Source organism: Trichechus manatus, unplaced genomic scaffold, assembly GCF_000243295.1.
Source record: "Trichechus manatus latirostris isolate Lorelei unplaced genomic scaffold, TriManLat1.0 scaffold00091, whole genome shotgun sequence".
Classification (NCBI taxonomy): domain Eukaryota; kingdom Metazoa; phylum Chordata; class Mammalia; order Sirenia; family Trichechidae; genus Trichechus; species Trichechus manatus.
This window is the reverse complement of record NW_004444027.1, coordinates 1,544,086-1,554,134: the sequence shown is the minus strand read 5'-3', so window position 1 is coordinate 1,554,134 and position 10,049 is coordinate 1,544,086. Positions and strand designations below refer to the sequence as shown.

The window sequence follows — 10,049 nt, the reverse complement described above, 5'->3', positions numbered from 1 at the left end:
TTGTATTATTTACATCTTCCGTATCCTCACTTATTACTTATCTATGTATTCTACCAATTGCTAAGAAAAGGTGTTAAAATCTTCAATTATTATTGTAAATTTGGTTTCCTTCCTTTAGTTCTGTTAGTTTTTGCTTCATATATTTTGAAGTTTTATTTTTAGATACACATATACTTAGAATTCTAACATTTTTGAATTTACCCTTTTATCATTAAGAAATATTCCTCTTTATCTCTGGTTTTGAAGTATACTTTGACATTAGTAAATTCATACCAATTTTCCTTTGCTTAGTGTTTAAATGGTATATATTTTTTCATCTTTTTCCTTCCAACTAATCTGTATCCTACTTTCTTTTAGGCACTATACAATTGGGTCTTGCTTTTATAGCCAGACTGACAATCTCTGCCATTTCATTGGAGGTTTACGCTTACATATATATATTTAAGGTAATTAACCTAATGTGGGATCAGGTTTGAGTCACCATTTTGTTATTTACTTACTGTTTGTACCATCTGCTTTTGTTTCTCTGCTCCTCCTTTCCTACCTTCTTTTAAGTTATTTGAATTTTTTAAGTATTCTATTTTTTCATTCTATTGGCTTTTAGCTGTAACTCTTATTTTTTTCAGTGTTTGCTTTAGTGATTAAAATAGCTCCTTTAAAGTCCTTATCTATTAATTCCAACATCCAGATCACTTCAGGGTTTGTTTCAATTGATTTTCCCTTTTATTACAGGTCACATTTTTCTGCTTCTTTTCGTGACTCAGACACTATAAATAATTTTTTCTAAGAAGTCTGGATTATGATGTCTTCCTTTAAAGAGTGTTGAGTTTTGTTGTAACGGTTATTTTACTGTCAGCTCTACTTAATCCTTTTGAGGTTTAATTTTGTTTGGGCTTTGTTAAGACAAGAATAGAGTGCCTTTTACCTTAGGGCATGGTCCTTATGCCTTGGTGTGGTCTTTCTTGTGTCTTAGCTGAATGTCCAGTATGTTAATGAGGTCTCTCTACTCTGACTGAGCTGGAACCCCAATGTCTTCCAGCACTGTACAATCCTTAGAATCTTCTTTCCACTCCGAATCAAGTAACAGCTGCTCTACCCTAGGTTTTCAGAGATCTCATCTGCCTGCTGTGTAGTCTAACCTTCATCTATAGATATCCATGAACCCTCACAGAGACTTCTGGGATCCCCCACGGAACAATTTTCTCCTCTCTAGTACCCTACGCTGCAAATTTTAGCTACTTTAGCAGATCCTAAGCTCAGTGAGATTGCTATGTTCTGCTTGGGCTCCACCTTCTTGTAACTCAATTAGAAAATTGCCCTAGGCAGAAAAACAGCTTGGAGGTGGGCTTCATCTCCTATGCTTTTCCTCTTTCTGGAATCACAGTCCTGTGCTGCCAATTGTCTGATGATTAAAAAGAGTTGCTTCATGTATTTGGTCCTGTTTTACAGTTAGTTATGGCAGGAAAGCAAGTCTGATACCAATTATTCCAAGATGCCAAAAGTAGAAATCTCTCTTTCCATTTTGGACTCTCATAGTCCAAGCTGGTGGTGTTTTTTCCAATACAACTCTTAAAAAACTTTCCTAAGAATTTGACAGGAATTCATTAAATGTTCCCAAAGCCACATCCATAATTCTTTTTGAGTGCAGTCTTTCTCTGCTTTGAACTATGTATAGGGCTGCTGTGGGACAATACCTTTATAAGTCTTAGAAATCCTTTGTCAAGATGAGAGAGGGTCTTCTAGGCATCACTTTAAATTGTTCTGAAGTCTTAAAAAGCTATTTTAATGAAACAACCTAGATGCCCATCAACAGATGAATGGATAAACAAACTATGGTACATACACACAATGGAGTACTATGCAACGAGAAAGAACAACAATGAATCTGTGAAGCATCTCATAACATGGATGAAACTGGAGGACATTATGCTGAGTGAAATAAATCAATCACAAAAGGACAAATATTGTATGAGACCTCTATTGTAAAAACCCATGAAAAAGTTCGCACACAAAATGTAACAATCTTTGCTGGTTACCAGGGATGGGAGGGGTGGGGGGGCAATACTAAATAGGCAATAGGTAAGTGGTATCTTGGGTGAGATAGTACCCAATACAGGGGAAACTAGCACAACTTGTACAAGGAAAGGTCATGGAAGCCCCATAGACACATCCAAACTCCCTGAGGGACTGAATTGCTGGGTGGAGAGCTGTGGGGACCATGGTCTCGGGGAACATCTAGCTCAATTGGCATAACACAGTTTATAAAGACAATGTTCTACATTTTACCTTGGTGAGTAGTGTCTGGGGTCTTAAAAGCCTGTGAGCGGCCATCTAAGATACTCCACTGGTCTCATCCCTTCGGGAGCAAGGGAGAATGAAGAGAACAGGATACAAGGAAAAGATTACTCTGAAGGACTAATGGTCCACAGCTACCAAGGCCTCCACCGGACTGAGTCCAGTACAGCTAGATGGTGCCCGGCTACCACCACTGACTGCTCTGACCAGGACCACAACAGAGGGTTCTGGACAGAGCTGGAGAAGGATGTAGAACATAATTCTAACTCACAAAAAAAAAAGACCAGATTTACTGGCCTAAAGGAGACTGGAGAAACCCCATGAGTATGGCCCCCATACACCCTTTTAGCTCAGTGGTGAAGTTATCTCCGAGGTTCACCATTCAGCCTGGGAGTGGACAGCCCCTTAAAACCAAATGGGACTAATGAGGTACAGTAGTCCAGTGACAAGGGCCAGATTGCAGAAGGGGACAAGGAAGCTGGTGATAGGGAACCCAAGGTTGAGCAAGGATATTGTTGATGTTTTGTGAGATTGTTAACCACTGTCATAGGGCAACATTTGTAGTAACTGTTAAGTGAGAAACTATTTTGTTCTGTAAGCCTTCATCTTAAGTGAGAATAGCAGCACAGTTGGAAGAGCATAGTCAATGTCACTGAACTGTGCCTGTAGAAATTTTTGAAATGGTGTATCTTTGGCTATGTGTATTTTCACCAAAAAAAAGGTTGAGAAGTTGGAGGGTTGACATGTTGTGGGGTTGTTAACTAATGTCATACAACAATACGTGTACTACTGTTTCATGAGAAACTATTTGTTCTGTAAACCTTCACCTGAACTACAATAAAAAAATAATAATAATAATTAAAAAAAAAAGAAAGCTATTTTATAGCCACATCCTTAATTTGATCTTTATCTTGAGGCTATTTCCTTTCTTAAGAATCTTTGCTTCAGAGAGACTAGGTATAGAAAGTAGTTTTATTTTCCAAGTTAACATGTCCTGAGTCTAATATGAGTCTTCTAAATTCTTCTTGCAAACTAAACAGTTCTTTCTTTAGTTCATTTTTTCTCTTCAGGTACCCTATCATAGACAGCGATAAAAAGAAATAGATACTTTCAACATTCTGCCTGGAAATATCTTTATTCACATCCACAAGTTAATTAAATAGATTTTCTAGCATCTAAATGGTTGCAGATAACAATTTTGCCAGTTCCAACCATTACATAACTTGGGTCTTCCTTTCTCCAGCCTCCAAAACAACTTTCCTCTATCAGTCTTCACTATATGTTTCTTCCCACACTCTTCCAGCCTTTACCTGCCACCTGGTTCCAAAGTCAATGCCGTATGTTTCAGATATTTGTTACAGAGAGCATCACATTTCCCCAGTAGCAATTTCTCTTTCATTTAGCCTTTGTTGTGGAATAAACAATCCCAAAACTTCTTGGCTTAAAACAATGATGATTTATTATTTCTCACAATTCCGTGGGTTGTTTGAAGCATCTCCTTTGTTGTTTTTGTCTGGCATCATTCATGAGGCTTGATTCAGCTAGAGGGTTAACTGGGCTAGAAAGCTCAAGATGTCCTCATTCACATGTAAAGGGGTTGTCACTAGTTATTGACTAGAGTGCTTTGATTCTTCTCCATGTAGCTTCTCATCCTCCAGTAGGCTAGATTAGCTTTCTTACACGGCCGCATCAATGCAGCATTCCAAGAGAGCAAAAGCAGAAGCTGTAAGGCTATCTTGAGGCCTAGGCTCTGGAACTTGCAAAACATCACTTCTGCCACATTCCCTTAGTCAATGCAAGTCACAAGACCAGCCTTTATTCAAAGGAGTAAGTAATAGATTCCACCTCTGTATGTGAGAAACAGCTAAGTCACATTGTGAAAGGGTAAGTATATTAAGATGGGAGGAAATTGTGGCCATTAAGTCATCTACCAAATTTTTGAAAAACAATTTTTAATTTTGATGAAGTCTAATCTATCAATTTTTCTTATGCTTTTTGTATTAGTGCTGGTTAGTGCTTTTTGTATTACGTAGAAAAGTAGGTTACAATGATATAGTCTTGTTTTTTTAAGTTTTATAGGTATAACTTTTACTTTTAGGTTTATGAAGCCCCTTGAATTAATTTCTGTGTATTGTGTGCAGTAAAGGTCAAAGTTCAACTTTTTTCCATGTGAATATCCAATTGATCCGACATAATTTGTTGGGAAGACTATTCTTTCCTCACTGAATTAACTTGACAAATTTGTCAGAAATCAATCGCCTGTACATGTAAGAAGCTATTTCTAGACTCTCTACTTAGTTCCATTGATCTTGTTATCTCTCCTCATGCCAATACCATCCAGTCTTGGTAGTGTGGCTTTATACTAAGTCTCAAAACCAGGTGATGTAAGTTCTCCAACTTCATTCTTTTTCAGTTTTTTGTTGTTGTTGTTGTTGTTGTTGTTGTCTAGATCTTTTACATTTCCATATAAATTTTAAATTCACATTGCCTACTTCTATATAAAAACACTGTTGAGATTTTGATTGGAATTGTGCTAAATCTATATCTCAATTTGGAGAAACTTGATACCATCACAATATTGAATCTTCCAATTCATGAATGTGATGTACTACTGCATTCCTTTGCGTCTCTTTTTGTTTCTCTCTGTAAATTTTTGTAGTTTTGAATATGGCGATCTTGCACACTTTTCATTTAATTCATTACTGGATAATTTCTCACCTACTGAAAATAACTGTTTTATGTTTCATTTTCCAAGTGTTTGTTGCTACTATGTAACAAGGCAATTGACTTTGTATCCTGAAGCCTGCTAAGCTTACTTATTAATTATGTTAGTTTTTACGTAGCTTCCTTAGGATTTTCTACACAAAGACAGTTTATTTTCTTCACAGACAAAGACAATTTTACTTTCCAATCTGCATGCTATTTATTTTTATATCATGTCTTAATATGTTGGCTAGGACCTCCAGAACAATGTTAAATAGAAGTGGTGAGATCATACATCCTGGCCATGTTTCCAATCTGAGGGGGAAAACATTCAAAACATCATAATTAATTATGATGATAGCTATAGGTTTTTCATAGATGCCCTTTATCAGACTGAGGAAATTTTCTTCCTTCTCTAGTTTGCTGAGATTATTAGCATGAATGGGTGCTTTTCTGCATCAATTGATATTATTATATAATTTTTCTCCTGTATTCTATTAATATGGTAAATTGCATCAATAGATTTTTTAAAAGTTGAACCAAAGTTACATTTCCGGTATAATTCTTACTTCATCATAATGTCATATCATTTTTATATATTGATAGAGTTGATTTGCTAACAATTTGTTAAGGATATTTCTACCTTGGAGCATATTAGTCTGTAATATTCCTTTCTTGTGTCATATTTGGATTTGATATTAGGGTAATGCTGAACTCAGTAAATGAGTTGGAAAGTATTCCCTCCTTCTCTGGTTTCAGAAAGAGCTTGGTAACATTGGTATATTTTTCTCAAATATTTGATAGAATTTACCAATGATATCATTGCTCTGTAGTTTTCTTTGTGGAAAATTCTATGTTTAAGGAATTTTCCCATTTCATCTAAGTTGTCAAATTTTTTGACATAAAGTTGTATTAAGAATCACTTAATTATTCTTTTGATGTCTATAAAATCAGTAGCACTATCCCCTTTTTATTCCTGTGGTTTTTGTTTTTGTTTTTTCTCTTTTTGTTTCTAAATCAGTCTAGCTAAAAATTTGTCAATTTTATTAATCTCTTTGCAAAGCCAATTTTTGGCTTTATTTTCTCTATTTTTAAAAAAATTAATAGAATTTATTACAGCAATTTTAAGTTTACAGAAAAATTGAACAGAAAGTACAGTTTCCTATACACCGCTTTCCCTGGACGAGTTCCCCCATTGTTAACATCTTGCATTCATGTGGTACATTTATTACAGTTGATGAAACAATGGGGATACATTGTTGTTAACTAAGTCTGTAGTCTACCTTAGGCTTCACTCTTTGTGTTGTGCAGTTCTATGAGTTTTAACAAGCACATAAATTCAATTTTTTTTATTGTGTTCTTTTCTCATTACTGAGTTTGAGATTTTTTTTTTTAATGCTGGATACAAGACCTGGATCAGATATATGTTTTGTAAATGTTTTCTCCCTGTCTGTGACTTGTGTTTTCACTCTCTTAAAAGTATCTTTCACAGAGCAGAAGTTTTTAATTTTAACAAAGTCAAATTTATCAATTTTTCTTTCATAGATCATGCTCGTGATATATCCAGAAAGTCATCACCAAACCCAAAGTCACTTTCATTTCTCATGTTATTTTCTAGAAGTTTTTTAGTTTTGATTATTACATTTAGGTCTATAATCCATTTAGAGTTAATTTTTATGAAAGGTATAAAGTCTGTGTTTAGATTCATCTTTTTTGCATGTGGATGATCCATTGTTTCAGCACGATTTGTTGAAAAGACTATCATTTTGCCTTTGCTCCTTTGTCAAAGAGCAGTTGTCTATATTTGTGTGGGTCTGTTTCTCGTCTCTCTGTTCTGTTCCATCAATCTATTTATCTATTCTTTTGCCAATACCACATTGTCTTGATTAGTGTAGCTTTATAGTAAGTCTTGAAGTTGGGTAGTGTCAGTCTTTGGGCTTTATTCTTCAATATTGTATTGGCTATTCTGGGTCTTTTGCCTTCCCATATAAACTTAAAATCAATTTATCAATATCCACAAACAAACTTAGTGAGATTTTTATTAGGATTGAGTTGAATTTATAGATCACGGTGGGAAGAATTGACATCTTAACAATATTAAGTCTTCATATCCATGAATATAGAATATCTCTCCAGTTTATTTGGATCTTGTTTATTTCATCAGAATTCTTTAGTTTTCTTCATATTGTACATATTTTGTTAGATTTATACCTAAGTATTTAAATTTTTTCTCATCATAATGGTATCTGCTCTTCCCTTATTTTACTTCTCCTACTATTTTTGGGTTTAATTTGTCTTTTTTCCTCTAGCTTCTCAAGGTGGAAGCTTAGATAATTAATTTTCTTATTCTTTATTTCTAACATAAGCATTCAAAGCTATATATTTCCCTCTAAGAATTGTTTAAGTTGCATTCTTCAAATTTTGATGTGTTTTCATTTTTATTCAGTTCAAAATACTTTACAGTATCTCTTTTAATTTCTTCTTTTAAATATAAGTTCTTAAAAAGTCATGTTTCATTTCCAAGTATTTCTGAGTTTTCTAGATAGGTTATTGTTATGGATTTCTAACTTAATTCTATGTTCCAAAAACATGCTGTGTTTGATTTTAAATCTTCAAAATATATTAGACATTTTATGACCCAGCATATGTTCTATTATTTAGAGTTCCGTGTGCTCTTGAAAAGAATGTGTATTATGTGGTCATTGACTAGAGTGATTTATAAGTGTCAATTAGGTAAAGATGATTGATAATATTGTTCAATTCTCCTATACTTTTACTGGTATTTTTCTATTTATTCTAGCTAATACTGAAAGAGGGGTATCAATATAGCTAACTGTGATTATGGGTTTGTCTATTTTTCCCTTTAGTTTTGTCAATTTTTGTTTTATATATTTTGGAATGTTTTTATTAGGTGTATATGTACTAAGATTTTTATGTCTTTTAAATATGGTAAGAATTAAATAAACAAGATTATAATTCGACAAAATGTAAAGGTGAACATGTTTTGTTATTTTTTAAACATTAAAAAAGTGAACATGATAATATATAGACAAAATGATTTTAAAAGTGGCAGAGTGGTTAATAGCTCAGCTGCTAGCCAAAAGGCCAGCAGTTCGAATCCACCAGTGTTCCTTGGAAACCATATGGGGCAGTTCTACTCTGTCCTACAGGGTCGCTGTAAGTCGGAATTGACTCAATGGCAACTAAGAGCAACAATTTCACTTCAGCCTGAAAAACTTCCTTTAGTATATCTTTTAGTGTGGATCTGCATCTTTCAGCACTCTAAAGATATGGCTTCACTGTCTTTCCTGAGAAGTCAGCTGTCATTGCTCCCCTATATGTAATGTGCCTTTTTTCTCTGGCTGATTACAAGATTTTCTCTTTATCTTTGGTTTTCAGTTAATTGACTGTGATGTGTGTACTGTGATTTGCTTTGTATTTATCTTGCTTGTGGTTCACTGAACCTCCTGGATTTGTGGCAACATTTTAATTCAAATTTGGAAAGTTTTTAGCTAATATTGCTTCAGGTGCTTTTTCTGCCCTCTTCCCTCTGTCTTCTTCTGGGACTCCAAATATACATGTTTGGTTTCTTGATGTTGTTTCGTGTTCACTGAGCCTTCATTCTTTTTTTTTCTTTCCCCCCTCTCTAGGCTTTAGTTCGGATGATTTTAATTAATCTTTCCTCCAGTTTATTATCTCTTTCTTCTGGTTTGGCCAATCTGCTATTAATCTCATCCAATAAATTTTGTATTTCAGATACTTTCTTTCTCAATTCCAGGATTTCCATTTGGTCCTTTGTTACTGTTTCTGGATCTCTCCACAAATTTCCCTATCTCTTCATTCATTTAATCTCTCTGTTTCTGTGGATTCTTTAACATATGCCTTTAATATAAAAGACAACAGTTTTTACTTTTTAGACTGTTTAAAATACTATTTATTATTTAAAGAAAACATTATTAACAATATGCTATGAGGTTTATAAAGTTTGGAGGAGAAAAATATATTACAGCACTATCAAAAAGAGTATTAACATATTTAACATATTTAATAGCTATTTTAAAGATCTTGTTTGATAATTTCAACATCTGGATTGTGGGTTTCTTACTGTTCACTGATTTTCTCTTAATAAGTATCACATTCCCCTGTTCCTTTGCCTGTCTCACAACTTTTTATTGCATGTTGGATATTGAGTCTTAAAAAGAGTAGAATGCTTGCTTCCCCAACACATACACTAAAATTGGAACGATACAGAAAAGATTGGCATGTCCTCTGCACAAGGATGACATGCAAATCTGTGATGCATTCTTCATTTTTGAAATAATTTAAAAAATAAAACAAAACAGAAAAGACTGGTAGAGGAGCCCTGGTGGCATAGTGGTTAAGAACTACGGCTGCTGAACAAAAGGTTGGCAGTTCAAATCCGCCAGCCTCTCCTTGAAAACGCTATGGGGCAGTTCTACTCTGTCGTGTAGGGTCTCTATGAGTCGAATTGACTTGATGGCAATGGGCTTAGTTTGGTTTTAGTTTAGAGGCTGAAGAAAGTGAGTATGTTCTTTCATCTCTTGAGCAACTTGAATGAGGGACTGATGAGTTTGACCCAATCAGGAGCTGAACTCTTTTTGGGGCAGAGTTACAGATTTAATCCCTCTAGCAGTGTATTAGAATATAAGCATGAGGGATCTAAAGAGTTTGTTTTTTGTTTTTCAGCCCATCCCTAACTTCATGTATTGTATTATCAAGGAGCTAAAATCTTTGAACTCATCAGAAAATGAATTGGGTGGGCGTTTGGTAGTAGCTTTGATTAGATTTCAGTTCACTTCTGCCTTCAGACCTCTTTCTTCTGGAAATCCCAGGAGCCATACGCTGTAAGACTACTAGACCTCAAAACTGAGAGATGGTGTGTCTACAAGATCATGAGACTTTGAAACTTTATGACCTCAAGTTTGCAAAACTTCAAGACAGCAAGAACATGATATCATGAGACTTTCAGACTGTGAGAGTGTGAGGCCATGAGGTTTTGGGATCAAAATTTAAAAGCTGTGAGACCATTG

General features: G+C 34.7%; 1 non-coding gene across 1 annotated transcript; it reads left to right on the top strand.

Annotated features, from left to right (window-relative positions):
• Nucleotides 1-9,207: 9,207 nt before the first annotated feature.
• On the top strand, nt 9,208-9,312 carry LOC111821593 (U6 spliceosomal RNA). The gene has a single exon (XR_002824959.1). It is a non-coding gene; the product is annotated as a U6 spliceosomal RNA (small nuclear RNA).
• The last annotated feature ends 737 nt before the right edge of the window (nt 9,313-10,049 follow it).